General features: G+C 37.6%; 1 protein-coding gene across 1 annotated transcript in view; it reads left to right on the top strand.

Annotated features, from left to right (window-relative positions):
* NKAIN2 (sodium/potassium transporting ATPase interacting 2) overlaps positions 1–25567 on the top strand; it is a 996525-nt gene that overhangs the window by 555675 nt on the left and 415283 nt on the right. The gene's annotated exons all lie outside the window — the stretch shown is intronic.

The raw sequence follows: 25567 nt of genomic DNA, 5'->3' as shown, positions 1-25567 counted from the left end.
GAGGGGTATGTGTGCAGAACCAGTTGCTGTATTTTATCCATATCATATCTGAGCTGCTCATTAGACATCCAAACAGTCTTGTCAAGTAAACAGTAGGATATGTAGGTCTTTCATTTAAAAGAGGTACACACACACGCACGCACATGCCCGTGTGCACGTGCACACACACACATACACTAGAATATTACTCATCCATAAAAAAAAGATATTGCCATTTGTGACAATATGGATGGACCTAGAGGGTATTATGCTAAGTGAAATAAGTCAGACAGAGAAAGATAGCTATCATATGATTTCACTTACATGTGGAATATTAAAAAAAAAAAAAAAACCAAAAAACAGACTCTTAAATACAGAGAGCAAACTGGTGGTTGCCAGAAGGAAGGTGGGTGAGGGGTGGGAATGAGGGAATTAAGAAGTATAAACTTCCAGTTATAAAATAAATAAGTCATGGAGATGGAAAGTACAGCATAGGGAATATAGTCAATAATACTGTAATAATATATGGTGACAGATGGTGACTACACTTATCTTGGTGAGCACTGAATAATGTATAGAATTGTTGAATTAATATGTTGTACACCTGAAACTAATATAACATTGAATGTTAATTATGCTTCAATTTTTAAAAAGTAAAAGATAATAATAAAAGAGGTTTTGAACAGTAGATGTCAACTTGATTCATCAGTAGAAAAATAGGGTTTAAAGGCACACGAAAGGAGATCTCTTAGGGAAGACACATAGGGAAAGGAAGAGAACTAAGGACTGTGTTTGGGGGCTCTACAACTTGGCAGGTCTGGGAGAGGAGGACACAGACAAGGGATGAGGGAGGAGTAGACAGTGAAGTAGGAAGAAAGGCAAAGACTAGTGTCCTAGAGGTTGAGTTAAAAAAATTAAAATGGAGGGATGATAAATTGTGACAAGAATGGGGATTGAAAACAGAATATCAAACATAGGAAAGTGGGAGTTACTGCAGACTTCAGAAAAAAAATGGTGTTGAAGGAGAAATAGTAAAGAAAACTTTATTAAATGAGCTGAGGGGAGAAAATGAAGAGAGTGAGTAATGCCAGCTTCTTCCAGAACTGTTGCCTGTAAGAGGTAGAGAAACAGGGCTGCAGGGGAAGAGACGTAGGACAGGCTAGGGAGGTTGGTTTGTTTTTATATGCTTTGTCCATGCAGATATTGGAGAATGTTTGTATGCTCATGGAGACCATCTAGTGAAAGAGAGAAACTCACGCTATAGGAGCAAAGTTCTTGAAGAGCTGAGAGTAGAGGAGGAGATCCAGTACTCAAGTGGAGGGTTTGACCTTAGATAGGAACAAAGACGGTGCATCTGTTGCAAGAAAATGCAGAGCTGATGGTTATAGATGCTGGTTGAGCGAGAGGATTAATGGTGAGACAATAAACTCTCTTTTAATTGTTTCACTGTGCTTCAGTAAGGTAAGGGGCAAGAAGCATCAATTTGAGGGGTAAAGTGTTTTGAGCTTTTTAAATTTAAATTCAATTTAATTAACACATACTGTATTATTAGTTTCAGAGGTAGAACTCAGTGATTCATCAGTTGCGTATAATACCTAGTGCTCATCACATCACATGCCCTCCTTAATGCCCATCACCCAGCTACTCCATCCTCCCCACCTACCTCCCCTCCAGCAACCCTCAGTTTGTTTCCCAGAGTTAAGAGTCTCTTATGGTTTGCCCCCCTCTCTGCTTTCATCTTATTTTATTTTTCCTTCCCATCCCTTGTGTTCATCTGATTTGTTTCTTAAATTCCACATATGAGTGAAATCATATGGTATTTGCCTTTCTCTGACTGACATTTCACGAGGAGTAAAGTTTTAAGGAAAAAAGAAAAAAGGAAGTCAAGGTTTTGAAGAAAAAGAGGGGGAGAGTGTAGATGAATGGAGTGGCCCACGAGAGTGAACTTAACATTGATTTTCTAACAATAGTGATACAGATGTGCTGAGCCATCAACATGGTTGTCAGGTGTTACCTATGACCTGTGAAATTCATGGATGCGGGCTCATGAAGCTGAGCAGCAGTGCTGGGAGCCCATGCAGTCATTTGCCTGTAACTGTTACCACATTAGCTTCATGCTAATTGAACCAATTAAGCAAATTAGTGTTCGGAACTGACTAGCAAGTGAACTGATTTAGCATCCGTTTTTTGGGTTGGTTCCTTACACGCAAGGTTTTAAGTTTTGTTTGTTTTTAAACAAATTATTAGTAATTAAAAAGCAATATGAAAGTGTCCTGTAATAGATATAATTAGAAATTGGGACAAAGTGTTCTGTGCCAAGACATAAAAAGCATTGTATATATCAGGGGAAAATATCTGGCAACAATCTAAATACCCAACAGTAAGAGAATAGTTAAGTAAGTTATGATACATCCATATGCAGTTTATTTTACAATTCTTTTAAAATCAGAAATAAAATTCTAAAACTATAATAATAAAGATAATTCTATAGGAAAGCATTTAACACATGCAAGACACTGTCTGAAACAACTCTGGCCAGGCTCCCCAGCCCCTCCGGCCCCTGTGTTCACCTTGCAGACTTTTCTCCAGCATGCTCCCTTCTGCTATTCCTCAACCCTCCAATCACGTTCTTGCTTCAGGTCCTCATTATGTGTTATTTCTTCTGTCCAAAACCTTGTTCCTCAGACTGTCTCATTCCCTACAACTGCTTTTCTTCATATAGGTCTCCAGTTAAGGGTCAGCTCTTCAAAAGATCTTAGACTATTCTGTCTAAAATAACTGCTCCAGCTCTCACTCCTGTTACCCATCTTTGCTTCTAATCATAGCCCTTATAATAGTCTGCTATTACTTTTTACATTTATGTGTCTACTTGTATAATGTCAGTCTCTCCTGTGAAAACAGGAATTTTTCTGTGTATTCTAAGCATTGAGCACAGTGCCAGTAGGAGCTCCCTATATGTTTGTTACAAAAACAAATTAACAAGTTGATTAATTATATGAGTTAATTAGATGAAGATTTCATTACAATGAATTAATGAAGTAATAACATTTTAATAAACTCTATAAAGATATAGCTGTGCTAGGAGATCTGCTCTTGCTCATCCAGATAGATTTTGCTTCATTTAGGTATTAATAACTACCCAAAAAGAACCAGCAGAGACTCTACACAGCAGATGAAGTATCCAACAAGGAAAAAATATCAAGGTAGAGCAGATGAAAATCGGAAGAGTTGCTCCCCATTTAGTCAGAGAAATTATATTCCCTTTTTGCTTCTATCCATTCATGAGAAGATGTGGTTGGTATTATCATTTTATCCAGGAAGTGAGAGAGAGAGAATTCAGAAAGAAAGGGGAGAAGGACACTTTCTAAATGAAGGAGCAGAGAAATTTCCAGTCAGAATAAACACCTCTATCGAAAGAGTTTAACTCCCAGACCTCCATCAAAAACATAACGACTCAAAAATTCTGGACCCAAGTTCTGCCACACATTTTATCTAAAGCTCAATCTCAGATTAACCCTTTGTTCTCCATTCAAATATAGACCCCTGAGAGATAGTAGCATCTGATGGTGCCTGTGTGTGGCTTACACTGGATATGAATGTACAATGTAAGGGAAGATTCTGATTGTAGGTAGCAGAAAAGGCCAAAGGAGCAATGAGCTTTGAAGCGTTTGTATGGGGAGGAAGCTGCAGAGAAATTGAGATTTCAGAGCACCCTAATTGGAGATATAAGGCTGCTTAAAAAAAAAAAAGTCACAAATTCACAACTTGGACTAAAACTGGCCTTGCTAAATCACATACTGTATTCATTACCTTTTAGTCACATGCACACATGCAAAAACACACATAATGATTTCTTTTCATCCAAGTGTGATTAAATGAGATTTGGAAAATGGCCATTCAGTGAGATTATTATAATGAACTTGAATCAACGATTTTTATGGTAAAGAACATAAGATGGTTTTGATCTATTGTTTATTTTTCAGTTTGGAGAATACAAAATGTTTTTTATTTAAAAAACGGGTGAATGCTAACCAAATGGAACCCCATAGTGTGAAATACATTAGTACATTAAAGATGGCATTAAATATCTCCTGCAAGGAGAATTAGCCCTGAATATATGCACTATGTATTTCCCCAAAGCGAATTTAATTTGATCTATATTTCCAAATTTATTTTTCTTAAAGATTTATTCATTTATTTGAGAGAGAGAAAGAGAGCACAAGCAGAGGGAAGAGGCAGAGGGAGAGGGAGAAGCAGACTCCCCACTGAGCAAGGACCCTGACTCGGGCCTGGGATCATATCCTGAGCTGAAGGCAGATGTTTAACCAACTGGGCCACCCAGGCGCCCCCCATATTTCCAAATTTAAAAGTTTTCTCTCTTTATTAAATCAGAGAACAGATGATAATAAACTTAATCAGTTCATTTGTTTAAACTAACCACACACTTAAATATCCTCCTCACATCCAGCCCAATCTTCCTAACATGATGCAAAATGAAATAATGTGATGCTTCTTGGAACCATGGCTTTTAAAAATTATTTTTTCTGTTATTGGTAAATATAATTCATCTTACTTTGATTTTTACTCTTTCATGGGAAAATGATGTAAAAATCTATTCTATTAATGATGTTTGTTTTTATCTAGAGGTGTCCTAATTTATAAAAGAAGACATGTTGCATTTAAGATGGATCTATTGGTTAAATTTGACTGTACTTCCCTACAAATTAACTTCTTGATCAACAAATTGTTTTCAGTGAAGGAACTTTGGTATTGTCAACACTGTTGATGGATGTTTTGTAAACATTATATTATACCATCCATTTAATATGAGTTTTGGATTGCAAATAAAGTTTCCTGATCTATGGAGTCAGCAACATATTGCCTTAGTAAGGAATTTGATATTGTGCTTTCTAGATGGAAGAAATGTCATATCACTAAACACAGGTGTCATTCAATGTCAGTATAGTCTTTGACAGTGGATACTTTGAAACAGTATTCCAGAAATCTTCAGATCTTGTCATTTGCCAATATTCTGTTATTGCAATCCTTCCTTTCTTCCATTTTCCTTCCTTTCTTTATTTCAACAAATATTTTTGAGCATCAGTTATGTGCTCTGGGCCCAAGGGTCATGGCAGGGAGCAAGCAAGACCCAGGTCTTTGCTCATATTTTCCAAAGTCTAGCAGAGAAGATAGGTAATTAAAATGGAATTGCAGGATTGTGTGATGAGTATGAAAACATAGCATGTGCAAGATGGAAAAAGTTTTGGGACCTCCCTGAAATTCATAGAAAGACTCTTAAGAGCTCCTCTGGAGAGACTCCTTCTTCCTCTCTTTTACATATGTGAGATCTCCATCACCTTCTAGAATCTCAGAGAAACTGGGCTTATTAGAACTGTGCCCCATGTGTCAGCTATGCTGGCTGGCGGGTATGATCTGAACCCCAGAAGCTGAGTGAAATTTCCAGTCCTCTTGGACACTATTGGTGCCAGTGTGACTTCTTGCTCCGGTAGCAGTTACACCCATAGGGTGTTGTTAGTTACAGCCATGCTGGCCAGGCCCTTCAGGGTACTTTTTGAGTTTATAACTGAGGTTCTTGCACCAGTATGGGCCCCCTCAGGGATGCTAGGGATGGAAAGGCAGCTGCAATTGGGACTGTGGTGCTACAGAGATGTGGGGCTTTGAAATTCTGTTCAGCTAAAGGATGGGGCAGAGATGAGCCTCTCCAGCCACGAGCGTATGCTGTGGGAACTGCGGGCCTCCTTAAGAGGAGAGAGGGCTTGTAAATGCCTCCCTGGGAAGTGCGAAACCCTTCATGAACCCAGCTGACACAAGGAATGTGTTCCTCAGTCTGGTGGGACCAGCCCTTAAGGACGGTTCTGGAGTGGAGTGGGGAAGGCTGAGGCCTCTGGTCTAGCTGCCAGCATGGATGCTGGGGGCAGGGCAGACACGCGTATTCCACAGGAAAAGCAATACCTCAGCTGTGCCTGGTGGAAATTCCTCATGCTTTGCTAGGCCCAAGACAAACAATACAGCATCTACCAAACATCTTTTTTGCTAGTAGAGGCTGGTCTCAGGAGGTCTAGATTCTACCGCCTCTGCTACTCAGATCTACTTCATCCATTTTCTTTTCTTTTCTTTTCTTTTTTCACTTTGTGTCCTCTCTTTTCAGCCTCATAGAATTTTATGTCAATGGCAGGGTACCCCTTGCTGATGACCACTGAGCATTGATGGGACTCGTGCTGGTACACTGACAGATCTCCTGTCATTGAATCTCTGTAAAGTAGGTGGTGTTAGTGCTCTACTCTAAATCTCAAGAGAGCTGACCCATTCAGGCTCTGGGTCATCTGGCTTCTCTCTGAGTTTAGCCAATGACAGGTACTCTTAAGATTGGTGGAAAACTGGCAAAAAGAAATGAGAATCCAGATATTTCTTTTTCTCTCCCTGTGTGCCAGAGATCCCAACCATGACCACATCTCCTCTGTGTCTTGTTGGTCATAACGGATATGGTTCCAGATTCTAATGGTGGCCTCCATTCCGGGGTTCCAGTAGCACTATCCCTATGGTCTGTCTTCAGCCTAGGATTGGGGGTAGCTTCCTGCTGCTGCCAGTCTTTGGTCTTCTTCCACATCCTCAGTTCATCTTCTCAGTTCTGTTTTCATATATATAATTAATTCCCTGCTATATCAGTTCAGTTTCCAATCCCTAAAGTGCTTTCTGTGTCTCTTTTTGGACCCTGATACAGATTTTACATCCAGTAAAGATAATGATTACAGTAGCTCTGTACATGCAAAAGGAGGACTTTACTTGTAGGCTCGGAAAAAAGTCTAAGAGTATATAGAAGCTTACTTCTCTGATCATCAAATCAGTACTGTACCTCTAACAGAGGAAAATGTGTCAGGTATCTATTTTGAAAAATCCATCAAGAAGTCTGGTGTTAGAACTACAATGTCACTTGCACACCAGGAAAGACATTAAGAATGAAACTTGGCTTATCTTTGTGAAATATTACTGCAGCCCCTTTGTCTTGTAAAATCCCACTGTTCCTTACCAGAGTCATTTCTCTATTAGTCTGACTTTTTTTTTTAATTTTAAAGAAATAAATAAAAATTCTGGAAGAAATGCCAGAATTTTCACTGAATTTACCAAAAAGAAGAGTAAGGGTTCAAGTACTAGAACAGAGGGAGAATTTTACTTTTCAATTTATATATCCTCTGAAACTATTTTACACATTTTTACTATATGCACTTGTTAATTTCTTTTTAAGATTTTATTTATTTGAAAGAACAGCATGAGCGAGGGGGAGGGGCAGAGGGAGAGGGAGAAGTATACTCCCTGCTGAGCAGGAAGCCCTACACAGGGCTGGGTCCCAGGACCCTGGGATCATGACCTGAGCCGAAGGCAGACGCTTAACCAACTGAGCCATCGAGGTGCCCCAGCACTTTTTAATTTTCTAATAAAGTTGCAAGAAAGAAATCCTGAGGAGCCTGTTGCAATGTTGAGTGATTAATGCAAATATGAATAGAAACAAGATGCAGCTATTTTGGCTACTTGTGTCCTGGTGATTCAGTGATGCATCAGAATTATGGCTGCATCTCATTTGTGACAACCTACCTTCTCTTTGTTCATCCATGTTTAGAATTCCTTAAGAAGTAAATATTGGATTGTCAAACAGATGAGGTTGAAAGAATTCCTCCTGCAGCCCATCACATATACAGCTATGATTTGAGAACATTTTAGCAACAGGATGATCAGATATTTTCCAGGGGCTACATACATTCCCTGCCCCCCTTCCCTTGCACTTAAATGTAACTATATAAATAGTTCACAGTCACGGAATACAAGCAGAAATAATGTGTGTCATTTCAGGGAAATGAATTCTTGAGAATCAGGTGTTGTCTAGACTCTTTATCCTTCTTTTACCTGGATGTAGATAAAATGAGATTTTGAGGAAGATAGGAAAGCTACAAACTAGGAGCCAGGGCCTCTGAGTCATTTGTATGGAGCAGTGGTGCATTAAGTATCATTTGAGAACTCCTCAGGATTCCAGAGGTCCCTTCAGGAGGTTTGTAACTCAAAACTGAAAAAATTTTCATAATAACACTGAAAAAAATCAGTGATATTAGTAAATGTGGCTTTTTGATATTATATAACAAAGTAAGTTAACATTTGGGACATCTGCGTAACTCAGTAAATCAAAAATTTCCAAATGATTCCACACATGATGTAACAAATCATCCAGGGATAAAAGATCTATTCAAACTACAAGACACACAATTGGATTTTAATATAAAAGAGTATGAAAGTTCATTGATATGGTCCAGATTCCACATCACAACTAACCTTTAAAAAGCTACCACTTGTCAAGTCCGGGTATAGTATCAAAGAAGAATATTCACTATGGTTTGAAATATTTAAAAATATCTGAAAAGGCTATGAGACTCCTTTTCCCTTTGTGTGTAATACATCATGAGACTATATTTTAAAAAATATATTACAACTAAAACAATGTCACAAGAGATCCAATGGAGAAACAGACATGAAGTCCAGTTGTCTTCTATTACCCCAGACATCAAAGAGATTCACAAAACAATATCACACTTCTCATCAAATTTTTGTTTGGGGAAAATATAATCATTTTTCATAAAAATATATGATTGATATTAACATGTAGTAGGTTTATTATTACTTTAAAATGAATTGATACATATTTCTTATTTGCTCGGTTTTAATTTTTAAGTCTATCAATATTGATAGATAATACATGTAAACAAAACTCCTTAGAATCTTCAATAATATTTAGGAGTGTAAACAGGTCTTGAGATAAAACATTTTGAGAACCACTGTTGTGGAAGAAATCCACCTGTTTATTAGGAACTGTTATGATACAAGAAATAAACTCTTGAGTTTTAGACATTATGTATTTTGTTGTCTACATCTTACATCACTGAACTATATTCTAACTAATGTAAACTCCTGGGATCTGTACCCCAAACCCAAGAGTGAGATATCATACATTTAGCTCAATTTTTCTGTAGCACCTACTTGACACAGACTTGAATATCTTCATGTCTACCATTAAGGAGAGTAATTTGGTGGGTGCCGAATAATGAAGAAAAAGTAGATAAAGTCAATAATAAAGAAAAATAAAATAGAAAAAGTTTTGAGAACTTTAAAAGTGTTAGTTGCTTGTATTCTTTAGGGACAAAAAATAATTTAATTTCTACTTAACACTGGTCAGGAATCTTCATCTGTAAATGTTACTTTTAAGCCAGGCATAAGTATTTGCATACATTAACATTTGCATTATTTGATTCTAAGCTTCTCAGTGCTTTAGAACTTACACACACATTTTGTGCTTATCACCTACCTGTAAGGCAAGGAAGATATGTCTTCTCTGTTTTCAGTCACATTAAATTAATTGATCACTTTATTTATAGTAGTAAACAGTGCAACCAAAACAGTGTATTTGAATTTAGAGGTACTTAGATTGTAGATAGTTATTAGGAACAGTCTTTCTTTTTTTTTTTTTTCTCTTTGTCAGACTTATGATTGAGGTAATATATAGTTACCTAATTCTTTTTGCATTCATATAAAAGGTATAAGACAAATGCTTTACTGTAATTCTATATCCAATCGATACATTATTTAAGGACTACTGACTCTGGGAAGGAGAAAGTACAGTTGATATTGTTTCTATATTTGATGATGCTTCCTCTCCAAGTGGAAAAAAGGGAACAATTAATGTATGGGCAATTTATATTTTACTCATTTTCTGACTTTTTTCTATCAGTTGTAACTGAAATCAGCAGACAGGCAACTAGCCCAATTGAAACGAAGATGGGCTGAAACCCTGCTCTGTTTGATGGGCCAGCCCACTCTGGTATAGTTCTGTATAATGTGTACATGGCTTGGGAGATCTGTCTTGAGGATTTCCCCTGATTAGTCCTTTCAGGTCTGCTCAAGCTCTGCTGTATTGAGGTAGTTCATGTCATGTGATTCTCTGTCAGAAGCTCATGGCTAATGGCAGAGAATGGAAAGCAGGGCACTTTGGTAGAGCTATGGGGTTGTTCTCTCCTCACCTATATGCCACATATGGAATAAGCAGAAGAAAACAATGCCCTGATATCTATCAAAAGGACGAAAACATGCTATTTAATGCAATGTCCCGAGGAGAGCAACATTTAGTTCCTATTACAAATTTCAGACTTCTTTGTATAAATTCATATTGCCGACATCAGTTTATTTGGGGTGATAATCTAATGAGGAGTATTTGTTATCCTAAGCCATGGTGAAAAAGAGTGAGCAACAAAATGATGTAAAATCTGTTGCCTATGACATTAAAATAGTAAATGGTTTTCTGTCATGTATTAGAATTATCCTAAATGGCTTAGACAATTTATAGTTCATTAGTTCTCACCACAGTCAATGAGGTAAATACTGTTTTTCTCCTCATTTTGTAGATGAGGAAAGAAGTCTGTCAGTTAGCAATGGGCCTGATCTCCTTCACTTGATTCTGCTGTTCCCCTGATAACAGCGCCATTCAGCCAGTCCGTCACGCCAGAAACTGGGGATTCCATTAGGACTTCTCCCCAAACTCCCTGTCCCTTCCCAGCCTCCAAGTGATAGAAATTATGCCCCCCTACTATCATTACTAGAGATAATATCCATCCCCACAGTGACTGGCTGACATAAATCATGACCCTTGACTGACCCACAGATAAACTTTCTCAAACTCTTTTCTTTGCTGCCTGTCTGACTCTTCAATCCATTTTCAACCACTGGCAACAGAATGATCTTTCTAAAAGGGCAAATTGTATAAGGTCATTTACCTGCTTGATACACTTCAGTGGCTCCCTGTTAGCTACAGAGTAAAATCAAACTCTCTAGTGTAGTATACAAGCTCTCCACAGCTTGACCTCTGCCTGTCTCTACTTTTATCACTCCCCATCTTCCCCCACCTCCTGTCGCCCCTCATCCTCATATTCCTCTCACACAGGATCTGATGGGCGTGCTCTTGCCTCCCCACACATGGCGTTCCCTCTGCCTGCGGTGTCCCTCTATCCCTACTTTTCTTGGCAAAACTCTATTTAACTGCACACCTGTCTCCAGTGCTAGTGTCCGGGAGAGCTTTTCTGATCCTGTGCCTTGTTTCCATCCGTCTCCATCTCTATACTTCTAACACTTACAGTATACTTCCCTCTCAGTTACTTTGTTTTCATCACCCTATCTGCCATGCATGGGCTTACATGAGAAGCTTGAACCATTAGCTAGGGTGGCTTTAAATCTTGGCTTTTACCCTGACTACCTGAATGACTAAGCCAGTTATTCTATTTTTCTCGCTTAGTCTCCCCATTAGTAAAATCAGAATATTAATTATACTAACTTCAAAAAGTTAATATAAATATGAAATGATTCCATGGGAGTAACATTCTTAGTTTGGGGCTCATACAGTGAAAATGTTCAATAAGTACGAATTATCTGTACTAGCTATTTTCTGGGAACGTAACAGAAGTACTTTTATCACCATGAGTTGTCTTCGTAGTACTTGCTTATATGTATTAAACATCTGTCTCCCAGACCTAGAAACTAAAATTCATGAACACAGTAAATTTGGTGAACTTATTCACTGTTGTAATCTTGTCATCTAGCATGTCCTGGGCAATCAATATATGTTATTTGAATAAACTATAAATTAAAAAAAAAATGTGGTAGCAAACTAAAAAAGCTGACATGACCAGGAAACTGAGAAGTATCCAAGGAAGATTAAAAGCACATTCAAGTACAATACTTGATCATATTGGCCAAGAACAAATGGTTCTATATAAGACTAAATAAGATTATACTGATAATGTGATGTCACTTAGTAATTAAATTTATACCTCTTTATCAAAGTATAATCAATAGTCAGCATTAACCAAAAAAAAATCATTGAGATGAACAAGACCTAATGTGTGAGGATAGTATTTGCTTGTGATACACAGTTGCTCACAGCGGTTTGACTCTTTTACTTACTTTTTAAATTCCCTTTAACTTGATTTCTAACTATTAGCTATTGATGTTACTGGATGGCCAAGACTCATTAATTTCACTTTTGCTGACTATTTAAAAATAATATACCTGACATTGCAAGAATATAGCCCAAAGGAGATAATTACTGTAGAAAATAATATCATAATGCCAAATACCTGGCCAAGTGAGACCTGTGTCACAAATGGAAAAGGCTGGACATCTGAATGTGCTTTCTTATAGCCAGCTAGGAGGTATAAGAGGCCCTACTGGACACTTTTAAGGGCCTGTTGTAGGACAAGGCTGTCAACAGGACTGGGCATGTCAGGGAGATGGACAAGGTTCTTCGAGGAGCCTTGAGAGGGCAGCCCCTTAACCACTGACAGCCTCTCAGCATTCCTTGAGGCTGTTGAGAGGCTTCCTCCCGCTGATGCGGCTCTGCACCAACGCAGCCAATCTCTGTCTCAATCATGTGTGATCGTAACCACTCTTAGATCTTTCTAAACATAAAGATTCCCAGGCTCCTAGCCAGATTCACAGTGTCTCCTAAAACTGTGAATTTAAATTTTTAACTCTCTAGAGCTAAAGTAATAAATCCTTGTTTGCTCAGGTCAGTACTGATCTTCCCTTGTTATTCTATTGTAATTCACTCTAAAAATATCCCCGTTTGGATATATTATATGTTCATCCTATCTATAGGTAGTTCTGTTGAGAAGCCAAGGTCAAGGCTTCCTCTCAACTGCCTTTTCTCATATTTATACTCTATATTTATGGAGCTCTTGCTAAAAACTGTGATATATATGGGTGTATGTGTATATACATATATGCATATACACACATATTTTTTTAGACTTACATTTCACAGTAGAGTGATGATAAGCAAGGAGTGATGTCTTGGGTCCTCAGTCTTCTACAAAATGAAATTTGGGACTAATTAAAATTTTCTTCAGTCACTGTGTTTCTTGCAGAGTATAGGACAGGACTCCCTTGCCCCTTTGCATGAAACTGAATATATGAACTGAAATGCTTCAGAATGTTCAGCACTTCCCCCTAGTCATTTAAACAAAACATCAGACCCAAAGGCAAGGGTATAGTATGTCAGTGTCTGGCTGATTACCTCCCATCCTATTTACCCATTGCTTTGTGTTCAGTGATGACAAGCATTAGGTGAAGCTTGCAATGACAAAATGAACCACACAAAAGCCAAAGTGTATCAGTAACAAAGTTCTAGTCTAACATGTGTGGACAGCTCTGTGGTTTCAAAATTGGATTTTTCTCACATCCAGAGTGCCAACAACTAAATCTATATAGGTTGATGTCTTAATCTATATAAAATCAGAATAACAATTATTTTCCTCTTTTTAAAGATGAGTTAATTGGTTTCTAAAATTTAAGGCCTCAGGAAAAAAGTCATCATATACTATGCTTTGTTTATCTCTGCATCTCTACCCCAAGTCCAGTCTGAGACCTAACTGGTGGTTAGTAAATACTTAGATGAATTAAACTGAATAAATTAATAAACAAATAAAAATAGTACTACACTGGGTCACTAACTTTCAATCAGAAGCAGTTTTGCTTCCCGGGGAACATTGGTGATATCCAGAAACATTTTTGGTTGTCACAATCAAGGGGAGGTGTGACTAGCATCTGCTGGGTAGAGTTCTGGGATGCTGTTAAATATCCCACAGTGCACAGAAAGCCCATGACAGCACAAAAATTTCCAGCCCGAGATGTCAGTAGTGCCAAGGTTGAGAGATACTACCCTAGGTCAGTATTCTAGACCTAGATTACTTCCAATTTTTTTAAATTTTATCAGTCTTATAAACTTATTTTACTGATATAAGAAAATAAAATTGTTCACTTTATTATTAGTATGGGATAAAGATCAATTTAATTGATTTGGCCATAAGGACACCAACCAATTATATCCTACCGACCTCCCTTTACTTCCTATTACTACTCTTCAGCTAGAACCATTTACAGTGGTGAGTCTCTGTAGCATACTCACTTGGAGGACTTTTTTTTTTTTAACTAATTTGTTTTTATTTTATTTTATTTTATTTTATTTATTAGAGTGAGAGAGAGAGAGAGAAAGAGAGCACGAGCAGGGGGGAGGGGCAGAGGGAGAGGGAGAAGCAGACTCCCCGCTGAGTAGGGAGCCCAATGCGGGGCTGGATCCCAGGACCCCGGGATCATGACCTGAGCAGTTGGCAGATGCTTAACTGACTGAACCAAACAGGTCCCCCAGAGGGCTTGTTAAAACACAGACTGTTGAGTCCCTTCCCCAGAGACTTTGATTTAGTCTGTGGTGGGACCTAAGAATTTGCATTTCTAACAAGTCTCTTGGTTGTGCTGATGCTGCTGGTCCAGAGACCACACTTCAAAAAATGATCTATAGAAATACAATTTACCTTTTTGCAAATTGCCAAGATTACTGTGCTCCCCTCTCACTCCCAGGTTATTGTTAATGAAGAATGTCTGCTTCTGCTTATAAATACAATAAATCTTCATTTTTAATAGGTTACATATTTTCAAATTTGCCTACTTGCTAACATTTCTTTATAATCCCCAAATCAATAATCACAGTGCTTTTATGGTCATTCATGCACATGTACAGAGCAGCAAAATATTTGAGTCACTCAGTGCACATGTTCAGAGCTGAGGTTGAACAAAGATGCTCTGCCTCTTGTTTCAACTCGCACCCTGTAAACAAGTGCCCTTTTCATAGTCTCTTTGGTGCCATGTTTTCTGCATCTGTGTGCTTCTGTTGGTGATATTTTCTGTTCAAAATGGCCCCCAAACATAATCCTGAAATGCTGACTGGTGTTCCTATGCACAAGAAATCTATGATATTCCTTATGGAGAAAATTTGTCTTCTGTAAGCTTCCCACAGGCATGAGTTACGGTGCTGTGCACCATGAGTTCAATGTTAATGAATTATATATATTTTTATTTAAATAAAAACACATAAAACAGGTTTATATGGATGGGTTGATAAAAATGTTGTGACCAGAAGTTCACAGGAACCTGACCCTATTTTTCCTGTAGGAGCAATGATTCAATATTCACTAACTCAGTATTTGAGGTGGCTTTATAGAAAATAATTACCTTAAGTACCAAGAAATGACTATAAATAAATCTTTCTCACCCACCTGTCCCACTTTTCCCAACTTTTCAGTCCATGCAGAGATTCTTTCTGTGCATTCAAATGCTCCTTCTATATGCAAGATACTTTAAACAATAAAAAAGTCTGCTGCAAAAATGCAGTGTTACTTTGTAATGCCCTACTGGGTTGGGTTTGTATTTTACATTCATTTGGTTTCACCTTTGTTAAGCATGATGCTGGATACTTAATGGGTGTTTACTAAATATTACTAAATAAATTAATTCAAAGGCAAACATGTTGTCTCTGTGGCCATTGCAATGCTAACATGGATTAGATTAGTTTGTTTATTCCCTGAAGCCTAACAAACTCAGAGGAAAGACACTGCTTCACAAGTCAATGTTATGAAAAGATAAGTGACAGAATAGTTTTTTTTCTGAAGGTCCAATCCATTACATCCTATTTTTCTATCTGTGTGTGTGTACGTGTGTGTATTTGTCTATGGGTTTGAACCAATTTTTATGGTTCAACTGAATTAAGTGATTTTGGACCAGTGAACCTAAGAAAGAAAATAAAAGCCCACTTATTAGCATGCTGGAAAAGGGGGAAAAATTTGACATGACACTAATTGCTGAACTGTGCATCCATTTCAATTCCCTATCCATTTCTAGATTCTGGATTCTGTGGATGCTTCACTTTTGGTCCCAGAATAGAAAACTCTTATAGGTGAATATTGCTTGTGGAAGCAGTCACGGTAATGGATAATCCTGGACCATGGACAAGCTGTGTGTAGGTCCCCATCTTTCACCCCCTGAAGACATTTGAAGGCTTAGGTTATATTGATAACATCAGCCTGACAGGGTGGATTTTAAGGCCAACTGCAGTAGACCAGGTAAATCTCCCAAAACTCTGAAAATGTATGACATTCTTTCATCTTTGGCACCAGTGCAAAGTGATTTTGTTTGTTTTTTTCTAGTCCTTTCCTTTAAAAGCCCTTATATCAAAAGCCCAGAAGTGAGTGGGTGGGGGGTTGTCTTTCATTAGTTTATTCTCACCTAAGACCTGAAGCAAGGGATTTTGATGAATTTTTCTTACTCAAGAAAAATAGACTGAACATTCAAAACAAATAAACATGGATACTTCTTGAGCACAAACCAGTCAGAACTGAAGCCAACCATAGAGTGAGCGGAATCCCAGAACCCCACTGTTGCGCTAAGTGTGAAATTACACTTGCTGGGTCTTTAGGACTGTGGGAAGAAGTCATCTTAGAAGAGGGGCCAGGACAGTGGCATAGCACTCAGGGAGCTTGGGACAGTGCTCTTTACTAAATGTTTGGAAGTATTTCAATATTCTAACAATTAGGCTGAAGCAAACATCTATGAAGACAAGTTTACTGAATCAGAACATTATTCTTTCTGAGAAGTACTAACCAGTAAAAGGCTGATTTTTATTTTTTTAAGATGCTATCTGAATACTAGATTTGGCTGCTGTCTTTTTCAAAGGGAGAAATTACATATGCAGATGAAATTCTCTAATACAGAAAGAAACCTGCGTCATATTTTCAGGTTAGATATTCATGAAGAGAACTTTAAAAAATAATTCACTACAGAATAGATTAGAAAGGGCCCAGCGTGGTAATTTGCAGGGCACATGAACATATGAGAATCACGTAAGGCGCATTTTATCTTACCTTCCCCAGAAGATGGTAACATGCCTCTTTATCTATTTCAGGGCCTGTGAACTGGTGGGAGGGACCATATCCATGGGACTGAGGGAGTGGAAGAAAGCACGAGAGCTGCAAATCCAGAATTTAGGCCTATGTAGTAAGGAAGGGGCTAGGCTGAACCTGAGTCTATTGGAGACTCTAGGAAGCCAGGGGGAAGCCATTACAAGCCCTATGAAGAATGAGTAAGTAAAAGAGAAAGAGGCATCTGAAATATAAGTTAAAAGGCCAAACTTCTGGGACTGTTAGGGCATTTTGATTGAAAATTCTTTTTAGTTGATATATTTGAAGGAAATTTTCATCTGGCCTTGGTTTCCATGAGATGAATGACTATTCCAATAACCCAGTATTGTTCTCTGCACAGGTGTAGATGATCAATAAATAAATACACACTGAGTGATTAAAGCCTTGCCAGTCAGAAAAAAAAAAAAGAACGATCCAAACTTGAATGCTGAGTACTACCAGTTAAAGCTGTAAGTCAGACAGAAGCAGGCTGCAATGACTGTTGATATTCTGAAAATTATTTTTGTCACAAACATACCCTGTCGGCTGATGATGTGATGTTTATATGTGTGGGCAAAAGAGGTTAGCAGGTATCTGTAATCGTTCTGTCCTTCTGACCTTTTGTTTTCTTAATCTGTCAATGGCAATTTGGCATGATGTGACCTTTTGAAGTCCAGGACTGTGCCTGTCTTGTTCACCAGGGCCTGACACAGAGTAGCTACTCAATAAATATTTGTTCAGTGAATGAGAAACCCTTTAACAGTTGGGAGCATATACCTCTGCAGAGCAATAGACTCTAAACCCATTCTGAAATCACTTCCGCTTTCTTGTCTCTTCAAATCCAAGAGTCAGAACACACAGAGCAAACTCTCCATCAAGTAAAAATCCCCCTATGACTACAGAGTCTAAGGTTAAATATAATTTTTTCAAGTTGTCTTCTAGGATTCAGAGTTCTTAGCTTCAACTCCATGTTCTCAGAGGACGCTCAAAGAGCAGGGAAAACATGTGAAAAGACTGAGTCTATTTAAAAATTACTTTTGGTGCTGCACAGAACATGGCCAAAACTTGAACTTGTGATCTTATGAGCCCTCCACCCTTCTTACCGCTAATCCTGCTATCCTTTTCCCTACCTCAGTCAGAGTGGATTTCATGGATTCTACTGGTTCCTAATCTCTATTTAGCCATGCAGCACTTGTCATTATTTCTATGAAACTAGAATCTGTAGATAAAAAGTAATTTACCTGGCCTCTTGATGCCAAATAACCAATTTGCCTGGTATGTCAAGTTCATTGAACATATGTGCTTCTTTATAGAGGCAGAACTCAGGGCAGTGAGTCTATTATATGAATAGTGTTTGTCTCCTTTTCTAGTATCACTATTTTTTTCTTTTCTTTTTCCTGAATTAAAAGTACTTTAAAAACTGCAAAATCTGCTTTAGTATCTTTTTGGTTTCTAATTATTTTTTAAATAATTAGGCTTCATTCAGAGCAACTGAATTCTTAAAATGATAGTTCATATACAGACTATAAGCTTTGGAAGGTCCCTTTTCTTTTAGTTTAACATAGTAGCCAGCACCTAATATAATGCTGTATACATATTAGATATTCAATACGTATTTGCTAAATTAACAAATGAATGATCTTTGTGATGCTTTTGATTTCCTCCATTACTTCTTTTTTTTTTTTTTTAAAGATTTTATTTATTTATTTGACAGAGACAGAGACAGCGAGAGCAGGAACACAAGCAGGGGGAGTGGGAGAGGGAGAAGCAGGCTTCCTGCTGAGCCGGGAGCCCGATGTGGGACTCGATCCCAGGACCCTGGGATCATGACCTGAGCCTAAGGCAGTCGCTTAACCAACTGAGCCACCCAGGCGCCCTCCTCCATTAACTTCTTAACTATAGACACTGAAGAATAAATTGGGCCAGAAATGACCCTTAAGATTTTGAAATCATAAGCAAAGCAGAGATTGATTTTTCAGTTCTGGAAAGATCAGGTGAGGACTTTTCCAGCAGAGGGCATAGTGAGAAATAGTTCATTTGCCCCGAGCTAGAGAGTTTATGGCTTTGCTTGATTGTAGCAGTTACATTGGAAAAGCTGGTTATTTCATGGCTTTGTTCCAATCACATAGAAAAGGTGTATTTATGATAGAAGAGAATACAATTCCTCCTTCTATTGATTTTTGAAGGACAGAACAATTTAAAAGATTGTTACATTTGACAGAAATGCCAGAAACTTAGCAGAATTTTAAAATTATTCAATAAAAGCCTGGAGGTCTTATCTCATGCAAAATAGATTCTCTGGTCTACAGTTAGTCACCTAGCTAGGTCACTGTGCTCCTAGTTATTCCTTATTTCCTCCTTCTCTAAAAGATTTGATTTGTGTCCCTTTGCTTTTGGACCTTGCTGTCAGATTGTCAATAAGTAAATAAAACCGAGAAGTTGGAAACAGCTGTGGCTTACTAGAACATCACTGGGGATAATAAAAGTAATGAAACTCAAGTTTAGTTTGACTCACTTGAGCAATAGGAAAACCTTAAATAAGTTCAGGCATGTGAAATCAACTTATACTAGAAATTAACATACGCTACACAGGTACTCATTAGCATCATTGTTACATAATGACCCAACACATGGGATGCAACTCCGAACTGATGAGAATAATTCTTCATGCCACTTATAGAATATGTTTTTTATGGAAATATCTCATGTAATCTCTCTTAAGTGATATTTATATTTTGACAAGACTGGGTAGTGGGAAGAGTTGGAATCAGAAGACCTGCTTTCTAAGCTTAGCTACACCATTTGCTGGCTTTATGATAGAGGCAAGTCATTTTCCTTTCTAAAGTTATAGATTCTTTGATAAAATTAGGACAAAAATAACACTTAGAGCCCTGCTGGAATTTCAAATATGAAACTGAGTGATGGTTGAAAAGAATTCTACCACTATAAATAATTAAAAGAATAAATCATAATGAAATGCTACATGCTGTTAGAGACTGGGTAAGAAGAGACTGGTCTCTGAATCCCACTGCAAACACTACAGACCCAGGAAAGCAGCTCCTGTGAGTTCCACCCTAGAGGCCAGTGTCAGCCGCTGCACAGAGGCTCTACAAATACGGTTGTATAACAACCATCAGGACCATGTTTTATGTGCCCATATAGGCCACCCAGTGAGAATTTTGTATATTATTTCATTTAATCCTGACTACATTCCAAAAAAGTAGATGTTATTTCCCCACCTATAAATACGAAAATGAAGGCCAAAAGAGATAAAGTGAGTTGACCAAGGTTAAACCATTTTTAGGCAGCAGAGAGAGAAATGCTTGTTAGGTCTGAAGTCTATGATGGTACCTCGTACAATCAGGGCCTAAGCATCCAACGACCTAGATATTATGTTCTGAGCCTAATGCTTATATGACCTAATATTTTAAGAGCTATATATTTAATGTATAGTTTTCCTCTTTATTTTTTTTATTATAATGATTCATTATTCTGCACAAATGACATTGGAAAAATAATATGAAGAAATTGGGCTCTATGAGGTCATCTGTAAAATGGCTTGTATTATGTCCTCTCCAGCTTTTATAGTACTGTAATCCTGGTAAGGGAATGTTATAATTACACTTTTTCTATCAATTTCTTCACTTTCTTCCTTGGCTTCCTTTAACAGTATCATATTAGATAATCAAAAAAAAAAGTAATCATGACCTGCTAATAATAAATGCCACCTGTATTAGGGTTCTTCTGAGAAACAGAACCAACAGAGATACATCTTTATGTATTCATCTATAGCAATAGCTATAGCTATCTATCTATTAAGAGATTTATTATAAGGAATTGGCTCATGAGATTATGAGACCCGAAGTTCCAAGATCTGCAGTTAGCTAACTGGAGACCCAGGAGAGCTGATGTGTAATCCCAGTTTGAGTCTGGAAACCTGGGAACCAGGAAAGCCAAGTTCCAGTCCAAAGTCCAACAGGCTCAAGACCCAAGAAGAGTCAATGTTTTCATCTGAGTCCAAAAGCCAGGAAAGACCAATGTTCCAGGTCAACCAGTTGGGCAAGAGGAGCTCCCTCTAACTCAACCTTTTGGTTTAGTTCAGGTCTTCAATTGATCTGAGGAGGCCCACCCACAATAAGGAGGGAGGGCAATCTTCTTTACTCACTCTATTGATTCAAATGTTACTCTGATCCAGAAACACCTTCACAGACACTCAGAATAATGTTTGACCAAATGTCTCAGCATCTCATAGCCCAGTCAAGTTGACACATAAAATTAACCATCATGCCCCCAAAATACAGTACTTGATTGCTCAGAGAAGCTGTCTCTGGCCATGGCTTTGAAAGCATCAGGAAGAATGACAGTGTGGGCTTGAACTTCCTAAACATCAGTTTGATCTTTCCAACCTCTCTCCAGAAGGTCAGAGCAAGGTCTTTAAGTGAACTAACTTAAAAATGATTTTTAACATTTTTTTTTGGTGTGTAAGTAAAAATAAAAACAATACTAGGGTGCCTGTGTGGTGCAGTTGGTGGAGCATCTGACTCTAGGTTTTGGCTCAAGTCTGATTTCAGGGTCCTGAAATTGAGCCCCACGTTGGGCTCCATGCTCAGCATGGAGTGCTTGTGTCTCTTTCTCCCTCTCCCTCTGGCCCTCCCCCCTCTGTAAAATAAATACAATAAATCTTTTTTTTAAGATTTCATTTATTTATTTGAGAGAGAGAGAGTGAGCACGAGAGTGGGGTGAGGGGCAGAGGGAAAAGCAGACTGCCCGCTGAGCAGGGAGCCTGACACAGGGCTCGATCCCTGGACTCCAGGATCATGACCTGCACCGAAGGCAGATGCTTAACGGACTGAGCCACCCAGGTGCCCCATAAAATAAATCTTTAAATTTTTTTAAAAATAAAAACAATAGTAAACGATAAAATAAATAAATAGAAATTGAAAGAAATCTGATCTTCTCATGAAGATCATTTCCATACTTAAAATTTGAGGGTGCCCCCATTTTGTTGATGTCCTCAATATGCTTGGACTGTCTGTTAGCCAATACTGCCCTCTGTTCCCACAGAATGAGTTCAGTCAACTGTCATTTGTTAAATTTTGTATTTTTATGAAAAATCTTCCTTTGTTTAACAAATAATGTATGCTTTATTTGTAGTTAAAATGATGTATCTATAATTCATTTTTAATAAGTTACTAGCAACACTAAAGCCCACAAATTCAGGTGTGCCTGTGTGGCTCAGTCAATTAAGTGTTGGACTCTTGATTTCAGCTCAGGTCATGATCTTGGGGTTGTGAGATCAAGCCATGGAGCCTGCTTAAGATTCTCTCTCTCCCATTCCCTATGCCCCCCAGCCTGGCTTGCACACACTCTCTCTCTAAAACAAAAACAAACAAAAGAAAACCACAACAACAAAACATACATACACACAAATTCACCTGATGCAGTAGTGCACACAAAATGTGTCATTCTAATGTTCCAAAAGAGAAAAAAAAAAGTTATTTTAATAAAATCATAGTGCTCGTGGATTTTTCTAATACTAGTTGACTTGGAAAGATAAACATCTTGGCCATAACTGATAGTTGGCATGTGACTTATAGACATGTAGAATTAAATTCCTCTCTCAAACCCTCAAGATAATCATCCCCATTCTATTACTAGATGAGGCAACATTAGTGATTTCTTTGTTTCATTTTTTTTAAGATTTTATATTTAAATAATCTCTACACCCAACATAGGGTTCAAACTTAGAACCCTGAGTCTAGAGTTGCATGCTCTATGGACTGAGCCATCCAGGCACCCCTGATTATTTTCTTGATTACTGCTAAGTATGGATCCCTCCAGAATTCATATGTTGAAATCAAATCCCCAATGTGATGATATTAGGGAGTGGGGCGTTTGGATGGTGATTACCTCTTGAGGGCAGAGACCTCATAAATGAGATTAGTGCCCTTTTGAAAGAGACCCCAAAGAACTCCCTTGACCCCTTCCATCACTTGAAGACACAGAAAAATGTTAGCTATCTATGAACCAGTGAGTAAGACTTCACCGGCACTGAATCTGCTAGAACCTTGCTCTTGATTTTCTATCCTCTAAAACTGTTTGAAATAAATTTTTGTTGGTTATAAGCCACTCAGTCTATGGTATTCAGCCCAAGCAGACTGAGATAATTGCTTTCATATGTAGAGTGATGTATGGAATGTAGAAGTATATGAATGAATAGTTGTTGAGTTTGTATCACAACAGAATAGGTGTAGTTACATTTTATGCTGAGAGTATTATCATATGTTCTATAGCAATTTCTGCATAGTGAGTCTGGATCAGTCTTTTGAGGATATACTTGTTGATTTATTCATTAGTGTATTCAAAAAATATTTTTTGAGTGACTACTATATGCTAAGCCTCTAGGCTCTTGAGCTATAGTGAATAAAACAAATAAAACCTCTGCCCTCAGGAGCCTATGTTCTTGTGTAACTTTCATAGTATTTTGTATTTGCACACATCCCCAAATGCTCCCATTTCAGACAAGGTACTATTGTTTTGTGCTCTAGAACTTTATCTTACTTTTTCAGTTTTGAGAAATAATTGACATACATCACTGTATGAATTTAAGGTGTATGGCATGATGGTGTGACTTATATATATAGTGAAATGATTATCACAATAGGTTCAGATCACATCCATCTTCTTATATAGGTTCCGATCACATCCATCTTCTTATGTAGATACATTAAAAAGAAAAGAAAGAAGAAAAAAGGAAAAACCAATTCTCCTTCTGATGACAACTCTTAGGATTTATTCTCTTAGTAACTTTCCTATATATCCTACAGCAGTGCTAGCTAGTGTCATCATGCTGTACAATACATTCCTAGTACTTATTTACCTTATAAGTTTATACTTTTTGACCACCTTCCTCCAATTCCCCCTTCCCCTGCTTCTGGTAACCAAAAGTCTGATCTTTTTTAAATGGGTGTTTTGTTTTGTTTTGTTTTGTTGCTTTTTTATTTTAGATCCCACATATAAGTAAGATCATATAGTATTTGTCTTTTTCTGAGTTATTTCACTTAGCATAATGTCTTTAAGGTTCACACATATTGTTGCAAATGGTAGGATTTCCTAATTGTTTTTATGGTTCAATAATATTCCATTGTGTGTGTGTATATCTATATCTATCTATCTATATCTATATCTATCTATCTATCTATCTATCTATCTATCTATCTATCTATATATATATATCTCACAAATTCTTTATCCATTAATCCATTGATGGACACTTAGGTTGTTTTCATGTCTTGGATATTGTAAATAATGCTGCCTATGAATATGGGGGTGCCAATATCTTTTGGTGTTAGTGCTTCATTTCCTTTGGATATATTCTCAAAAGTGGAATTGTTGGATCATATGGTTGTTCTATTTTTCATTTTCTGAGGATCCTCCATACTGTTTTCCATAGTGGCTGCACCAATTTACAATTCCACAAAAAGTGCACAACAGTTACCTTTTCTCCACATTTGGGCCAACATTTTTACCCCTTGTCATTTTGATGAAGGCCATTCCTTTTTTTTTTTTTTTTAAGATTTTATTTATTTATTTGACATGGGGAGGGGGGCTAGAGAGCAAGCACAAGCACGGGGAGCAGCAGGCAGAGGGAGAAGCAGGCTCCCTGCTGAGCAAGGAGCCTGATGTTGGGCTCAATCCCAGGACCCTGGGATCAGGTCAGAGCTGAAGTTAGTCACTTAATTAACTGAGTCACCCAGGTGCCCCTTGATGAAGGCCATTCTAATAGGCATGAAGTGATACCTCATTGTGGTTTTAATTTTCATTTCCCTAATGACTAGTCATGTTGAGAATCTTCTCACAGACCTATTTGACTTTCATATATCATCTTCGGAGAAATGTGTACTCAGGTTCTTTGCCTACTTTTTAATTGGGCTATTCAGAGCTTTTGTTTGTTTTGCTATTGAGCTGTGTTATACATATTTTTTTTAATTTGATTTTATTATGTTATGTTAATCACATACATTACATCATTAGTTTTTTTTTTTAATTTTATTTTATTATGTTATGTTAGTCACCATACATTACATCATTAGTTTTTGGTGTAGTGTTCTGTGATTCATTGTTTGTGTATAACACCCAGTGCTCCATTCAATATGTGCCCTCCTTAATACCCATCACCAGGCTAACCCATCCTCCCACCCCCCTCCCCTCTAGAACCCTCAGTTTGTTTCTCAGAGTCCATAGTCTCTCATGGTTCATCTCCCTGTGTTATATATTTTTAATATTAACTCCTTATGAGATATATAGTTTGCAAATATTTTTCCCATTCTGTAAGTTGTTTTTTCACTTTGTTGATGTTTTTTTCTGTTAGGCAGAAGCTTTTTAGTTTGATATAGTCCCACTTGTTTATTTTTGATTTTGTTGCTTATGCTTTAGATGTCATATCCAAAAATCATTACAAAGGCCCACATCAAGGAACTTTATTCCTATGTTTTCTTATAGGAATTTTGTGATTTCAGGTCTTACATTTTAGTCTTTAATCAATTTTGAGTTAATTTTTATCAGTGGTGGAAGATATGGGTCCAGTGTCATTCTTTTGCATGTGAATACCCAATTATCACAGCATCATTTTGTGAAAAACTGTCTTTTCTCATTGAGTATTCTTGGCTCCCTTGTCATATATTAGTTGACCATATATGCTTGAGTTTATTTCTGTGTTCTCAGTTCTGTTCCATTGGTTTATTTGTCTGTTT

This window comes from Neomonachus schauinslandi, chromosome 8 (assembly GCF_002201575.2).
Source record: "Neomonachus schauinslandi chromosome 8, ASM220157v2, whole genome shotgun sequence".
Taxonomy (NCBI): Eukaryota; Metazoa; Chordata; class Mammalia; order Carnivora; family Phocidae; genus Neomonachus; species Neomonachus schauinslandi.
The sequence above is the reverse complement of the archived record's forward strand: the minus strand, read 5'-3'. Positions and strand labels throughout refer to the sequence as shown.